Below are 17544 nucleotides of genomic sequence, written 5' to 3' on the forward strand. Positions count from 1 at the left end.
TTTTTGTGCATTATCTTTCAATTTTGCAAGCAGTCAAATTTCGCAGACTATGTTAACAAAATTTAAAAAAAAAAATCTAATTGTGCACTCACTAGCTGCAAAATTGAAAGCAGTTTTTCTATCCCAATTTCGCGGTCATTGTCAGCGTAATTGAGGAAGAATATTTGTGTAATTGAAATAAACTTTTAGGGTTTCTATTTTCTTGACTAGAACTTTTGGGGCTAATGACATAATTAACGATTTTTTAACTTAGTCAATCATTAAAGAGGAGACCATAAAAATTTACAATAAAATGACAAATTGATCTAACATCAATTTATTTAATTTTATTATTTTTTTTTTTGTTGATTTTTATTTACTCGTCATTATATATAAAGTATTAATCTGAACGCCCGATTTGTATAGACAAGTTAGTCAAACAAGACGTTTGTGGAACCGTCCAACTATGAGGATGAAAGAAAGATCAATGTGTACATCCAATTGTAGTTAATTTTCATGTATTTATTAATTTCCATGTACTCGTTAATTTTTATGCACTAATGCACTATATTCGATCTTACTTAATTATGCTAAGAGGAGTGTTAGGGGACAGTAACTTTTGTGTTTTGTAATCATTAATTGGCCATCAATAGTGTTTTTAATGGTGTGAGATTACATCTAATGGTGGGAGATCACTCACTTTTCTTTTGATAGTTAAGTGCTAGCCACAAAATATAAAAGTTGCTGGCCTCCTAGACTTTCTCTTATGCTAATAGTGGCTGCGAATTTAGGATGAAACACGTTCCTCACAATTACGATGGCTAGCAATGGCTGTGAAATTGAAGTAAAAAAATTGTTTAATTCGCATACAATGAATGCGAAATTAAGAGATAATATACCAAAACGTAATTTTTTTAAAAAATAATGTAAAATAAAAAGTAAGGAAAATTTTTTATTCAAATAAATAAAAATCCTAATTTCACGACAAATATATGCTTTGTTTGTTTTCCAAATATATTTTGTTTATCGTATAACAATTAAATAGATTCATATGTTATCATGCATATGGCATATAATATTAGTTTCATTGTCTATTGAACAGACAAACCAAAATCCTGAAAGAAAATGAGGCTCTTCAGTGTTATTCTACTTTTCTCATTTGGTATATTTCATAAATAATTGTAAAAGGTTTTCATTTTTCATATTATGAATAATTCTAGACCGCATGCTTGCCAATAATTAATTAAGTTTACATATATATGTTTAAACATGAAAGATTTTTAGGTGCTAGGAGAGCAATTAAATGCTCTTATTTTATTACATTCATTACTTTTTACATTGATATTTATTATTTTTAATTTAAATTTAAAAATATTAATAAAATAAAAACTAATCTTGGACTAGCCGACATTGTTGAGATATAGCAAAATAAAAGCATTCATTTGTTGTAACAGCACACAATTCTCTTCAAATACATAATTTTTTATTCATGAATTTATTATCAAATGCTAGCAACTGCATGCTGTAAAACTTTTTGGGTTTGCCTAAGTGAAAGAATAAATAATTCTATTTTAAAATATAAAAATATTTTTTAAGCCAAAAATGTTTTCTGAAATTTGTTATTGTTTTTTAATATTATATTACTTTTTATAAAATGTTGAAAAATAAAACTTTGTTTTCATTAGCTTTATAGAGTACAAGATGATAGAGCACTTTAATTGGCTTTAAAGAACCAAAACCATGCCTGAAACAAAAGATGCTCTTAATTAGTTTGCCGAGGCGAAAGGAATCGTCTCATATATAGCCCTGACAGGATTTATTAATTAAATTCTGCTTTTCCAGCAAGAAAGTAAAACACGATTAATTGTACCTAAATATTATATTCTAAAGAATAGACCAGGTAAACCCTTGCAATAGTCTTATATATTGAAAACAAAGTGGAAAAATAGTGAAAAGCATTAGATAAAATTAAAAGAAAAAATAGTTTTATATTTTTTTACATCTAAATTCATTTTTAAATATTTACCTAATCATTTATATTGTCAGTGGATGATTTATGATATGATATGAAAGTTTTCATATAGAAAATCTAAATTTCAATTTTTTACCATCGATATTATTTAAAATAAAGATAGAATATGAATAGGGGTGTGCAAAAAAATTTTTAGTCCAATATGTAATCTAGAAATTCGATCTCACTACTCCACATCTGACAAATAGCAGCGGTTGACATATCCGTTGAAAGATAGTGTGCGGCTAAACCGTTAGCAGCGGTTAATAGTAACAGCTGGTATAACCGCTGTTAAATAGTATTTTGCAGCGGTATAATTTTGCAACGGTTCTTTTGGCTACAAAATCGTAAAAATATGACTGCTTGGAGATGTCAGCGGGTGTCAACCGCTGCAAAATGCCATCCGTTGACTTATTCTGTTAAGATATAGCAGCGGATTTAAAATCGCTGCCAAATGTAGAGTTACACTTTAAAAAAAAATCCGAATTTATAATAAAATATGCCAATTCTTTAAGCACTTTATACGTTCTTCCACTCAATTGCTTTAATTTATTAAAATAACCAACAACCAATCAAACTACAACACACGAAACAAAACAAAAATATATACAAAAGTGAATCATTATAATAGTAATTTGAATAAATAAAGTCTCCAAAATAAAAAACTACAAATAAATATCTCAAAAGTCATTATAACAGTGAACAATTAAAGAGTATTAAGATTCCAACATTGATAATTCAAATCACTAGTGCCCGCACATCATCTTGCATGGGATGAGGTTGGTGCACTTCTCAAAGAATCCAAATCTGCAGCTATTTTAGGTGGCAAATTACCTCCTTGTTGCTAGATTATGTATCTTAGCAAATTTTTCATTGTCTGCATTTTTGCCTTCTCCTCTGCTGCCTCTGTCTCTATTCTCTGTCTCTTTGCCTTTTCTTCTGCTGCTACTGCCTTGAGTTCTGCTGCCTCCACCTTAAGTTTTACAATCTCCATCTGATACTCCTCAATATGTACACCGTAGTTAGACTGCTGTGGAATGTTACGAAAACACTGACTGGGACATGGACCAAAACCGAGTCCACAAACTCTTCCTGGGTACTCCTTTCCAAGCACTTGTGCAAGGGAATTATTCTGTGAAAATTTCTTGCTGGAGGGGTCTTGGCTCTCAATTTGTTCAATTGCTTCCTGCAAACATGTGAGATCTGGATTTACACTAATTTAAATTCAATGGTAGTAATTGCAAAGAGAAATTTGAAAAAGTGAAGAACATGATTTACCCCAACCACACGCGCATCTTCATTCATATACGAACCATTCTTTTTTGTTTATGATTCATGGTCAATCCCTCTCCTCTACCAATAGGCCTTCCCTGTCGTTGCTCCTATAACAATCATTAACACACAATCAGGACACAGACAACACTATATTACCAGAAACACGTCAACATTCTGGAATTGAATTTAAATTAATTACTTCTTCGTGTCTCTTTCTTGCCATCGTTTTAGAACCTCCGGTATGTGTGTACAATTGCTTTGAACGATTAATGGCATTTTTTCTACACTTCTCCTACACACAAAACGACAAACATAAATGTTATCGGGATAAATTACTACACTGTTAATGATTTTATAAGTCAACCATGTACAATTTTAGGAAACACAAAAAAGGATAAGGTGATGAACTTTTGGGTAGTAGTTTTTTCACTATCACAATAAATTCAGCATATTTAGTAGTAATTCATGACGATTTAAAATTGAATACAATGAAATATCAACTAAATATTTGTTACCTGTGTGTCTCCTGCTGGCTTACGCTTGAGGTTTTCCTCAAAAGTCAGTTCTTTGTCATAAACCTTATAGAACAAATGATTTCTTGTGTTCCTCCACGATCTTCCTATTCTTTATACAATTCCCTTCTTTATCCTCCCTCTTCCATCGTCCATATAGTGGAAGACTCGCTACAAGTAGTTCAGATCATAAGATAACACAATAAAGATGATAACGATGTTGACATCAGTGCTTTCACACTGTCATTGTAACCATTAACTTTAACTCCAAATCCATTCTACATCACAGAACTTTATACACGATTCATCAACTCAACACACAAACAAATATGATTGAGAACTTTCCACCATGAAAACTTTATCGTAAAGGCTGAGTTCAAAATGCAAGTTTCACAACCAATATAACCACATAAAGAGCAAGAATCACATCCAATATAAGCATGCCTAATCACCTTCAAGATATGAACTGAATCCCCCTTGCTGGACCATCTTAGTAGTGATCAAGTATATATCACTTCATTAAATAATGATTTTAGTTACTTATACAATCTGTTAGAACTTTTTGGCAAAGGAACCCTGACGTTGGGATTTTTGCCAGTAAAGAATTTCATAAAAACAGTCGCGTTGTAGATATAGTCTCTAAAACGACAGAAATTTCTTCGTACAAACGTTTTGGTTGTCACAAGTAACAAACCCCTTTGAAATTGATAACCGAGTATTCAAACCTCGGGTCGTCTTCTCAAGGAATTGCAGGGAGGTATGTTCTTATTATTGGTTATGAGTTGTAAATTGGGGTTTATTAGGAGGTAAGGAGGGAATATGTTGAATGAAAAGTAAAATAAAATAATAACAATAAAATCTCTTGGCAAGGTATGAGAACTGGAGAGTTATTGGAACTCGAATTAATTCTTGAAGAATTCCAATTTTCAATCAACAAGGAGTTTGCTAACTCAAGTGTCTCCAATTTATCAATTCATCAATTAAAACCAAGAATATAGAAAGCTAAACAAAAATCATAAATCTGAAATACCTCAAATTGCATTAACAAAAGAAATTAAATCTAACAAAAGGAACATTGAACCTGTGATCGCAAAAGATGAAATAATCATGAAGTGAAAAGAATCCTAATTCTAAATCCTAAGAGAGAAGAGAGAACATCTCTCTCTAAAAACTACATCTACTCCTAAAATTGTGAATGTGAGAGCCTCCTATGAATGGATGCATTCCTCCACTTTATAGTCTCTAATCTGTGTTTTCTGGGCCCTAAACTGGGTCAGAAACAGCCCAGAATTCGCTGGTTGCGAATTCAGATTCGCTGATTTTCGTCACTTGCGACGCGGCCGCATGGAGCACGCGGTCGCGTTGCCTAGTGTAAGAGAAACTATAGCATATTATATATCAAATCGAAGCCCCAGACGTTAGCTTTCCAACACAACTAGAACCGCGTCGTTTGGACCTCTATAGCTCAAGTTATAGCCGTTTGAGTGCAAAGAGGTCAGACTGGACAGCTTAGCAACTTCTTCAACTTCTTGTATTCCTTCCACTTTTGCATGCTTCCTTTCTATTCTCTGAGTCATTCCTGCCCTATAATATCTGAAATCACTCAACACACATATCAAGACATCTAATGGTAATAAGAGAGGATTAATATTAGCAATTATAAGTCCAAATAAAGCATGTTTTCAATCAAAGCACATAATTAGGAAGGCAAATGTAAAACCATGCAAATAGTATGAATAAGTGGGTAAAGAGTTAATAAAAACCACTCAATTGAGCACAAGATAAACCATAAAATAGTGGTTTATCAACCTCCCCACACTTAAACAATAGCATGTCCTCATGCTAAGCTCAAGAGAAGCTATAAAAATGAAGAGGAATGGTAGGATGTATGAAATGCAATCCTATCTATATGAATGCAACTACATGCAAAATGTTTCTACCTACTTAGTTAAAAGTAAACAAATCCTTAAAGAAGAAATATAAACTAGATTTCACTAATTTAAATCATGAAAATGAAGTACAAATAGACTTGCAAGAAGAAAATAGCTCATGAAAGTAGGGAACAAGGATTTGAGCATCGAACCCTCACTGGTAGTGTATACACTCTAATCACTCAAGTGTTTTAGGTTCGATTCTCTCAATTCTCTACTAACCTTGCTTTCTAAGGCTTGCTCTTCATCTAACAATCAACATAAATTTAATGCATAAATACACAAATCAAGAGGTCTTTTAAGGGTTGTAATAGGGTTAGGGTCAAGGTAGGATTGTATTTGGTCAAGTGGACTAAAATCTGAATCCTTAATTAACTTAAACTTTTCCCACCTAACTTAAACAATCCATGTAATCATAATACAACATCTAACCATCCATTAACCATGTTTTCCACATATTTATGCATTCTAATTTCAAGTACAGTACATATGCATTGCTTTTATCACTTACTTTGGGGCAATTTGTCCCTTTTTTGCTTAATTGCTCTTTTTTTTTCTTTTATTTATTTATTTATTTATTTTTATTTATTTTTCTCAATGCATATGATTAAATTATTGAATGCATGAATACATCCTAAACATTTTTTTTTCATTTTAATAAAGATGTATAACACTCAATTCTTAAACCAAATATTTCCAAACCCACTTTTCCCCACACTTAATTCATGAGCACTCTCACTAGTCTAAGCTAACTAAGGATTCAAATTAAGGACATTATTATTTTCCGCTTAGAGTTAATGATGTGCTAAAGTAAAGAACAGAGGGGTAAAATAGGCTCAAATTGGTTTGCAAAGGATAATAAAAGGTAAGGCCATATGGGTATGTAAGCTCAGTGAAACAAAGGCCTCAATCATGTAAGTGTATACATACATCAAACCATGGAAATATAGAATTAAGCAAGACAAAGATCACAATTTTAGAGAGAAAAATACACACTAAATAAAATATTGGTTGATAAAATGTAACCAATTCAAATAGGCTCAAAAATCTCACAGGTTTTGTGTGTTCGAGTTCTAAACCATGTTCCAGTATAATATCTCTTCAAACAAGTGTAACATTAAATTTTATTCAAATTAGTGAAATTCTCTAAAAATTTTCTTGAAAAAGAAAATATTACTTCAACCAAGTGGTAAAATATGCAAAAAAAATTAAACAAATATGCAATCAAACATGCAAATGCAACAATGAATAAGGAAAATAAATCATTGGTGTTGAGATAGAGGAGTAACTAACCCATGGAGATCGGTATCGACCTCCCCACACTTAAAGATTGCACTGTCCTCGGTGCATGCTAAGATGTACAAGTGGATGGGCTGCTCCAACTGATGCCTTTCTCTATAGATTGTGCAGATTGACTTGCCTGTCTCCCCATGTAAACGTCTTCCGGTTCTCTTCCGGGTGGCCATTCTGAAAGAAAAAGGGAAGAAGAGTAACCCAGAAATAAAGATAGGAAAATAAATAAAACATTGGTCGGTTGATGCCAAATAATGAGGGTTTCAATTACATGGTAGCTACAACATGTAAGTGAGAAAACAATAGAAGCACATGGCATACCAGTGGTGCAAAAATTTGCAACAATGGAGAAGAGAATGGGGAAGGAGAGATAATATAAATTCATGTCAATGCAAAAGTAATACAGATATAAAAGATTGGCATTGATTTAAATAATATTACTCGATCAGAACTAAACAAGTCATTAAGCACCAAGAAAATACCAGAAAAGATGTAACAGTTGAATAAGAACATTTGAACACCAATAATAATAATAGAAAAATAAAAATATGCAATGAATGAAAGTATGCAAATAATTTAAATAAAATAGAATGGAAGTGAGAGAAAATAGGAAAGGAAGAAGAAAGAAATAAGAAAAGATAAGAAGAATAAGGATTCAGAGAAGAAAAGAGAAGAAAATTGGCACTAATCTGGATAGGTTGTGCGACGCTGGCGATGCGATCGCGTGGGTGACGCGGACGCATGGGCACGCGATCGCGTGACTCGATTTGTGCTAGTGGCGCGAGTGCAGCCTCGCGGTTGCACAACTCTCTGTTCAAAACTTAGTATTGCCAAAATCCAGGGTGACGCGGTCGCGTGGGTGACGCGATCGCGTGAATGGCCTTATCTCCAATATGACGCGGACGCGTGAGGCACGCGTTCGCGTGGGAGGGCTTGGGCTTCTAGCACGAGTCCAGCCCAACTCCAGCTCAACTTTCTGCCATACACCCTTTTTACGCCGATTTCAGGTCACGCGGCCGCGTGGGTGACGCGGTCGCGTGAGAGGCCATTATTCCCATATGACGTGGTCGCGTTAGCGACGCGGTCGCGTGGGGTGATTTATGCCATTGGCACGCCTCCAGCGCTGCTCCTGTGAAACTCTCTGTTCATATTAATATTGTCTCCCATCTCCTTGCGACGCGGACGCGTCGCTGATGCGGTCGCGTCGCGTGCTCACTTTTTTTTTTTAATCTGAAAAGATGCAGAATGCAGTGTTAATATGAATGTGATGAAAAACTCCAGGTTCAATAAAATAAAACTTGAAAACAAATAAAACTAAATAAAAATAAAAAATGAACGATCATACCATGGTGGGTTGTCTCCCACCTAGCACTTTTAGTTAAAGTCCTTAAGTTGGACATTTGATGAGCTTCCTGTTATGGTGGCTTATGCTTGAACTCATTCAGGAATCTCCACCAATGTTTGTGATTCCAGTAACCTCCGGAGTCCCAAACTAAGCATGTAAAGCCCTTAAGAAGCTTCAAACAGATTCTTAGGCTCCCGGGGTAACAAGTGTCAGAGCAGATTCCAGGATCCCAAATCTTGCTTTTACACCCGTTTTTGTCTCGATCTGCATTTTTCCAGCCGGGTTAAAGGTGATCTGAATTCTCACTACAGCGACCAAACAGCTTCCTAGAAAATTCACGGTAACTCCAACGGTACTCGATGACTTTCTTGTAGTGATCGACTGATTGAGGCATAAAGCCCAAAAAGAAAGAAAACCAGACAGACAATATCCTAGAGAAAGCAGTTCCAATGAAGTCTGCATGAAAACTTAATACACGAGAGAATAGAGAAGAAGAAATAACATCCCAACTGAAGCTCATGTCCTTGCCATGCTAATCTATCTGCACAAGCATTTGCTTTTCGGAACTCGTAAACGTTGTTCCAATTGCTTAGCCTACTGCAACGATCTTTAATAGGCAAAACTAATGCTCTTGTAGAGTGCAACTTGATTGTTTCTTGAAGGCAGAAACTTATTGCTAGTTTAGAATCCACCTCAAATATTTATGTATCCAAAGTTTAGAGTTAAGTCCAACCCTAACAGAATACCCCAGAGCTCTGCTAAAGTCACTGTACAGCTGCCTAAATTTGCACTATAACAAGTCAAAAACTTGCCTTCATGGTCTCTTAAGATAACTCCGCAAGCCGTCTGACTGTCCTTTGTAACAGAGCCATCACAATTGAGCTTAATACAGGGAGGTTTAGGGGGATCCAACGGATTTATTTTTTAGCAAAGCATCCAACCTTTTTCCTTGTTCAAGATATCTCCTCATGCACTGAGTTATACTCTTTAGCTAAGTGCACAACCAAATCATGAATCTTAGATTCATCTACTGCATTGTCCCTCTAAAACATATGCTTGTTGCGACGATACCAAAGAGAGCATAGGGTGCACATAACAACAAAGGCCAAGGAACGCCTTGGTAATGGAATTGAAATGATAAATTCTTTAACAACCAGGGAAAGAATAGTTGACTAAAAAATATATCGGAACTTAATGAAGTATCAATGCTCGTCCACGTATTCTTTGCGATTCTGCAGTTGCGAAGGACGTGGAACAAAAACTCTGAAGAAGAATCACAAATCGGTTAAGTATCCTCTTGGGTCATGTACCTTCGAGTTCGAACCTCATTTGTCAAAAAGAATTTATTAGCAACTAGCCAAAGAAAGGTGCGCATCCTTTGAGGACTTCAACTTTTCAAATTCTCAAAAATAAATCAGTCCTAGAATCCTCGGGGGAGTTCAAGTAGATAGAGCATGCTGACTTAATGCTAAATTTACCGTTGGAATTAAGAAGCCACGCTACCTAATCATCTCCCAAATTTGCTTATGGAGTCTTCATGGATGAGAAAACAGGGACCTAGTCCTCTCCTGAAACCTCTTCAATTTTACCAAAATTTTATTTGCCATTTGTCGCATATTCACTGACCATGTCGTTCAGCATATCCTCCAACATATTTAGTTGAGTGAAGACTTCAAGTTTATTCACGCCCGGGATCCAATGATCTTTTCAAAATTGAGCGCTATCACTATCACCGATTTGTCATACCGAATTCCTTTCAAATCTAGGTTACATTTGAGCGATATCTTTCCAAGCATTTGAGCTAGATTGAAATTTCTTGACAATGGACATGGTATTCTCCCCATATTTATATTTTTTTCGGATTACCTTGACCCAAAGAGCATTTTTGTTTTGCACCAAGTTCTATGCTAATTTCATGAGATTATTATTGTTTACTACTTTGTCTGGTATAAAACCCAAGCCATCAACTTTCTTTGGCAAACACAGTTTCTCCCAACTAACTAAATGGACCTTCTTATCAGTACTGTTTCTTCTCCACATGAAGTTTCTGCAAACTTGGTCAATCTTATCACACACACTTAGTGGCAGTCTCATTGTTTGTATGAGATAGAAAGGAATAGTTGTTAATGCTGATTAGGTCAAAGTGACCTTGCCTGCAAGAGAGAGATTTTGTGCCTTCTAAGTGCTAAGTCGAGATGTCATTCAATTAAGGATGAACTGAAAATCTTCTTTTTTTGTACGTTCATGAAGCAAGGAAATTTTCAAGTATTTACCCAAATTGGACATCAGTCTCATCTCCAAAACTTTACTCAATTTTAGATTCTTTGTCAAACATACATTGTCAAAGAAGAAGATACTTAATTTCTCATAATTTACTTTTTGACCTAAACTACTCTGGCAGAATAAATCCAAAATGTCCCTCACTACAACTTGATCCAGAGACACTTTACCAAATAATAATATATTATCTACAAAACAAAAGTGGATAGTTTTGGATCACCTCTATTGAGGACAATTGATTCCCAAAATTTATACTTTACTACCATCGAGATGATCTAAGATAATCTCTTCACACATAATACAAATAGATAGGGAGACATGAGACTCCCTGTCTGATACCTCTGGTTGGAAGGAAAGAACTAGATGGGGCACCATTTTATAGGACTTTTATTTCTGCTGACGTGTAGTATTGTACAATCAAATTAATCAATCTCTCTGGTAGACCAATTTTAATGAGAATATCTTAAATAAATTGTCAGTTTAATCTATCATATATATATATATATATACCTTCTTTAAATCGATCTTGATCGCCATATATCCAACTTGTCCTTTCTTTGTTCTCAGTGTGTGAATAATTTTTTGAACAATTAGAATATTATTCGCGCTCTGCTTTTACAGAACAAAATTGCACTTTTAAAGAATTGTGATCACCTCCTTTAACACATAACAAATCCAAATACATGAACAAGGAAAAATTAAAATAACACATAAACTCTATATTAATAATTTAGAATATAATATCTTTGAAATAAAAAAAGTTGGATATGAAATTATTATTTTTAAAAGTTTAAGCTGAAAATTTTTTTTGAGGTCAATAAAATTAGATTTTAGACTTTTAAGTTCTAAAAATTTTGATACGATGTCATAGAATTATTTCTCCCAAAAACTTAAACTATAAAAAAGAATCGCATAAATAATTATATTTCTAAAAAAAATTAAACAAAGTAGCTCGAATGTGAAGAATTATTCGTACCAATTGCACAATTAATTAAGGAGATAAGAATGGTGCCAGCAAAAAGAAAGCTATAGTTAGTGCATCTACTAGTGTTAAATTAGGAGTAGTCTTGTGAGTTGTGAGTTGTGACTATCTACTACTAATTAAGATCTGAGTTGTAGCATATAGTGTGAGTACAACGTTCAGTGATGTGTTAATTAATAGTGAGTATTGAGTAATAATGTCACTCAAAATTGGGCACAGAAGTGAAGTGAACCCTCTCTGATCTCTCTTTTAATTACTAGTGTCCATAATTCTCTCCTGGAAAGAACGCAGCTCGAGTTCCTTAATTAATTAACGTCATTCATTCACCTTTCACTCTTAAATTAAAATATAATCAATCACAATCTTGTCAATATATGATAGGTTACGTTGACATAGCTCCCTAATTAGTCAAGGTCAACCGGTCAACCATACCCAACAATAAAAGTGAAAATTGCGTTTCAGGGTTATGGCAATGCAAAATGTGCTATGCATATATCACTGTCTATCACTATGCTTCTATATATTAGGATGTCATGTGATGGTGAGAGTTTTAACCTTTGTCTTCATACTAGAGTCAACCAATATTATTATGCAATGATGATTTTTCAAAAAACTTTATCATCAAGTGGTAGTTTAATTTGCTGATGGTTAATTATATACTTCGACGGTCCAATGCATCTGTATGCACAAATATTAATATGTATACAGGTGTACACGGAGATANTTAGCATATCAACAAAGAATTAAATTGCACACGGCGATGCATAATTGTATTTATATATGTTCAAGCATATTATAAAAAGTTAATTTTTAATTAAAATACAGTTGAATACATATGATACACATGTCAAAAGACTGCTAGACTTTCACACTTCACTTATAATGTCTTAGACGATATGAGTGCCTATATTTTGAATAAAACATGTTATTTGTGATTTTGTATTTTAATAAATTCTGATATCGATATAAAAAGAGTTTCATCATCTAATTTATTGAAAAGTTTAATTAGGAAACCGATTTTTTTAGTTGATTTGATCTTTGGAGGAAATAAACATATATATGTGATATTGCGATGTGCACTTGTTTAAGGCTTCACCAAGTTCTTTTATTCCTATAAAGGATATTTTATTTTGTTTTTTTATAACTCTTTTAGGTGTAATAGATTTCTGAAAATTATCTATCCAATTTTCATTAATAGTTTATTCTGTTAGATATTAATGTAAAAGGTTAAATAACGACATAACACACTTGTTACCTTAAAATTTAAGTTATCACATTTTCAAAATTTGATAGGGTTAAAACCAAAAAATAAAGTAATTATACAGAAATTAAGACGCAATATGTTATGTTAATGTAAATGCAATAAAAGTGTAAACATATGTACGAATATGGAAAAGGCAGTGTCTGTAAAAAGCCTGGTAGGAGCTGTTTGTTGCTGTTTGTGGGGATATGAGGATCTTTCAAATCTCAATCTCTCTCTCTCATTCATGAGGCAAGGTTTTGTGTTGAGTTTGGGATTAGATTTAGACACTAGACTTGTGTAGAAACCGATAAAGTGGAAATAAATTCAATGTGCTGTGCTTTCTCTCATGCATTTTTCTTTTCTCTCTTTAATGTTTTTATGAAGAGGCTCTACAATTGGTGGCCTGTGGTGTCTGTTCTTACCTGAGACTCAAGTACATTACAGTTTAAAGCAAGGACAGTGGTGATAGCACGCTTTTTCATATTACACCCACTAAAACAGGGTTTCTCAGTTTCTATCTCATTAACTATTTTCTATCTTCATTTTCATTTTTACACCCAAATATATATTCACATTTCCTATTAATATATATATTTTTCATAGATTTAACAATTTTTTTAGGTCTACCTATTTACATAAAATTTGCTGAGATCCATAAATGATAAATGCAGGAAACTAGAGAGAACTATTTTCATGATGAGTATAGTTAAAAAAAAATGCATATGTTAGACTTAATTTTTACCTATATAAACCTCTCAAACCCACCATACAATGAAAGAAAAGGAATTTTGAAATATTACTTGAATATATATGCAAGAGATGATCAATTTAGTTATTTAAATTTTAAAAGTAAAAAATTATTTTAAATATGTCCTTATCACTAATTTAAAATTGACGATAAAAAATGGGATGAACTCTAAAATTTAACTTAAATAATGAGTTAAGTTTATGTTTGTAAAATATTTGCTCGCATAAACTTGAGTCTATTAGATCTACCATAAGATTTTTCTAGGTCTTTTGCTTAAATTTTTTAAAGTTAAACTTCCCACAAATTTTTATTTTTATAAATATTAAAATACAGAATATTTTCAAATAGTTAATTCTATAAGAAAAAGAAAACAACAAAAAGATATGTATGAGTAATAATTCATATATCTCTATCTAATTATTTAAACTTTTGAAACAAATAATTTTATTATATGGTATAATAAAAACTTTCATAACAAAAAATTTAGAATTTGATCATTGATGCTTTCTCTCTTAACTTGAAGCATGTTTATAAAGCCTTGAGAACACTAAAAAAATCAATTTTGAGACTATCATTTTTGTTCATTTCTTTTTTTATATTTAACAATTTTATTTTCATTGTCTATTTATATTTTTTCTTCTCAAAATTAATTCTGGATCCAAGAACAAGTGAAAAGAAAATTATTATTTCTAGATTTTCATTTTGTCGTCATCATTTATTTGATTAAACTATATTAAACACGAATCATTTTATCTGATCAGCATCAATCATAATCGAATCAATTCTGATGACAAACAAATTAGTTTCATGCAAAGTCTAATTCTACAAACAAATACATAATAACTACATAAGCAAACACAGTCATCGGTTACATCAACCATCATTTTGTTTTTTCAACCTGTATTTTTTGTCACTTTGGTCAACCATCAACTAGCTATTTGTGTAGATGACTATGCAGAGTAGAGTACACCTCGGTCTCTATAATGTTGTTGTTTCATGTATATATATTCTGATATTTTCCTTGTTTTTCAAACATTTTGGTCATGGATATTTTCCTGCGTAATATGTGTTTTGAGTATTGACATCTTATAACTTTTCTTTTTCGGTCAGAGATATCTTACAAGTTACCATGGCATTTTTTTTCCTGACTATCATATTCATAATCAAGTTGGGTTATTACTTATAAAAAAAAAAGTATAAATCAATCACTGATTTTTTTGTTCATAAACATTTACATTTTTAAAAATTTTAAAATATATTTAAATTCTTGATTTTTTTAAAATCTGGATATATCCATCCTATATCTAATTTGTTTCATTTTAAAAATTCTTCCACATGTCCATTCGTATCAAGGTCAGTATAACGTGAGTCACGTTTGATTTTTCTATTGGATCAGACAGACCCAAGTGAATATAAAGGATCAATATGTCCAAATTTTAAAAATGTCATAAATTTAAATATATTTTTAAATAAATGTTAAAGACTTATTTGTCTTTTTTTTTTGTTTCTTATATTTCTTTTTTTTAAATCGGTGGATTAGTAATTTCTTTCTGGAATTAATTTTTGGTGTTGGTTTTGGTCCTTTGCCTTGCTTTGAACCGAGGCCATTTGGGATAGAACATGAGGCCCAAGGAAACATACGGTCTCTGTGTAGCTATTAGGCCTAATATTTGGACCCATTTCTCAGTCCATTACAACTTCGGCAATTTCCGAGAGAGGATTTTCTCAATCCAAAGGAAACGGATGAAGAGGCCTTAAAGAAGAAAGCAGCTTTTGGAAAGTTAAACAATTATTACCAAAGTCCATTAACTAATGTGACTCAAAATTTGTCATCATACTTCGCAGAATTAAATCGGTTATTGAACCGATCAGAAAAATCAACTACTAAGTTATTAATTTAACTGTTGTATTATTAGTTGAATCAATTAGTCGATTATAAGTAAATAATGATATAAAATTATATTTTATTCTTTTTATTTTAAATTATTATATTATACTATTTTAATGTACTCTTAGTACTTACACAATATAGAATGATAATTGGTATCCAAATTTAAGTTCTAATATTACTCATAAAGAGAGGTTTATTATTAAAAAAAATTCTTCCGTCGGTTACGTTAAATAAAAAAATTTCTACCCATTTTTTCACAGTAACCTCATTAAGATTTTTCTACTGGATGTAAATTATTGTTGCAGATTTTTTTATTTGGATATTGTTCTGATTATTAACTGAACGTTGATTTTGGGCTTGAACGTGAGGTCCAAGCTCTTTATTAGGCAGCGTCTGACTTGTCGTTTGAGTTCCTCGTGAGGAGGTTGGGGTGGTACCTGTAAGAGACTCCGATGCTTAAATTAGTAAGGATTTTATGCAGGTTTTTAGTAGATTGGAACGTAAATTTTACCAAAGGGGTGTTAGTGTATTTATAGTGGAGTCGATAACCACCTTTGTTGGAGTAGTTCCATCTTTTCTGATGGATAACCGTTACCTTTATCTTGGGAGTTTGTTGGGATCTATCTTTTAATGAAGATAGGGATTGCAGGCGAGATTTAGGGAGGCGGTTACTTGCTTTTTGGGCAGGTAGAGCTGGGTTCCTTTGTCGGTGTCCGACCTCTTTAAGGAGGTCGGGTACGTTGGTGGAAGTCACCTTTCTTGGTGGGCCTTTTTGTTTATTGGGTCTGGCTTTTCTTATTGGGTCAGGGTATGAACAGTGCCCCTGCTTAAGTCCTGAGCGGCTGAGCCTTCTGTAGGTCGGGCTCATGCATTTCGTGGCTTCTACTTAGACGTTGGGTATCCCTTTCTGGAGGTCAGGTACTCAATGTGTTTGAAAATTTGAATGTTGCCTCTCTTTAAATGAGGGGCTAAGTTGGTGCGATGGTTTCCTTAAATTGTGCGCATGTATTAAAGAGGAGTTTTTATGCCAGTTACTCCTTGTCTCTTATAAAAGCACTGTGACCTTTCTTCTTCTCCTTTTTCCCATTTCAGAAAGCCTTTTTCATTTTCTATCACTGTGAAAAAGAAAAAGCTCTTTTCTTCGTTCGTTTTGCGACTTCATTTCTCAAGCTTTTCTGAATCTCGTCTTTCATGGGAGAATTCTTTGGAGAGGATCGTCCGTGTTTTGCCGTTTGTTGTGCCCCTCTCTATTTCGAATCTTCCTTAATGTTTGTATCTTTCTTGAGATTGTTCTGAGTGATTTTCTGGAAAATGTGCTTTGTTTGTTGGTTCTTGGAGTTGTTTTAACTGTTGTTGCATCTCTTTTTCTTGAGAAGTTTTTTGGTTTTTTCCACCGGTTGAGGTGGGTGTAGAACGCTTGGATGTGTGTGTTCGCCATTTTGTAGATCTGCGGTTGCTTTGAGGTTACTTTGTTGTTTAAAGACTTCCTTTATTTTGGAAATTTTTGGATTTTCTGAACTTGTGGAATTATAGCCGTAGTCATTTTGCTATTTGCTTGTATTCATATTTCCCCAATAGTGTCACTTCTGTGTGGCGGTGTTGTTTCTATTGCATCGGAGAGACACCATTTTTGCCGTGCTTTGTAAATTTTTTTTTTGAAAAATGGCTTTCTTTAGTTTGGCTTTGTTTTGACCGATGTCTTTTATAAAACGTCTAAGTTGATGAAGTAACGATCTCTTTATTTTGCCTCTGTAGCTTTTATATCACGTGATGTAGTTCTAAGTACGTCGACTAAGGTTCCTCCAAGCCTTTTGAATTGGGTAGATACCTCTGTCCTTTCTTGCGTCCCTATAGTTGATAGGGAGTATTGCGACACCTTCCATAGGCATCATAAGATTTGTGAGAATAGAGAGGACGAGAGGAACTATGAGTTAGTAGTACCCGATCCCAAGGAGAGGGTTTGTTTTCCTCCCTTAAATAAATCGGACCGACCCTTTTTCTACGCCTATGATTGCTTTTTCTCCAATATGGGCGTTTCACTCCTTTTTACCGAT

The sequence above is a fragment of the Arachis ipaensis genome, chromosome B01 (assembly GCF_000816755.2).
Source record: "Arachis ipaensis cultivar K30076 chromosome B01, Araip1.1, whole genome shotgun sequence".
Taxonomy (NCBI): domain Eukaryota; kingdom Viridiplantae; phylum Streptophyta; class Magnoliopsida; order Fabales; family Fabaceae; genus Arachis; species Arachis ipaensis.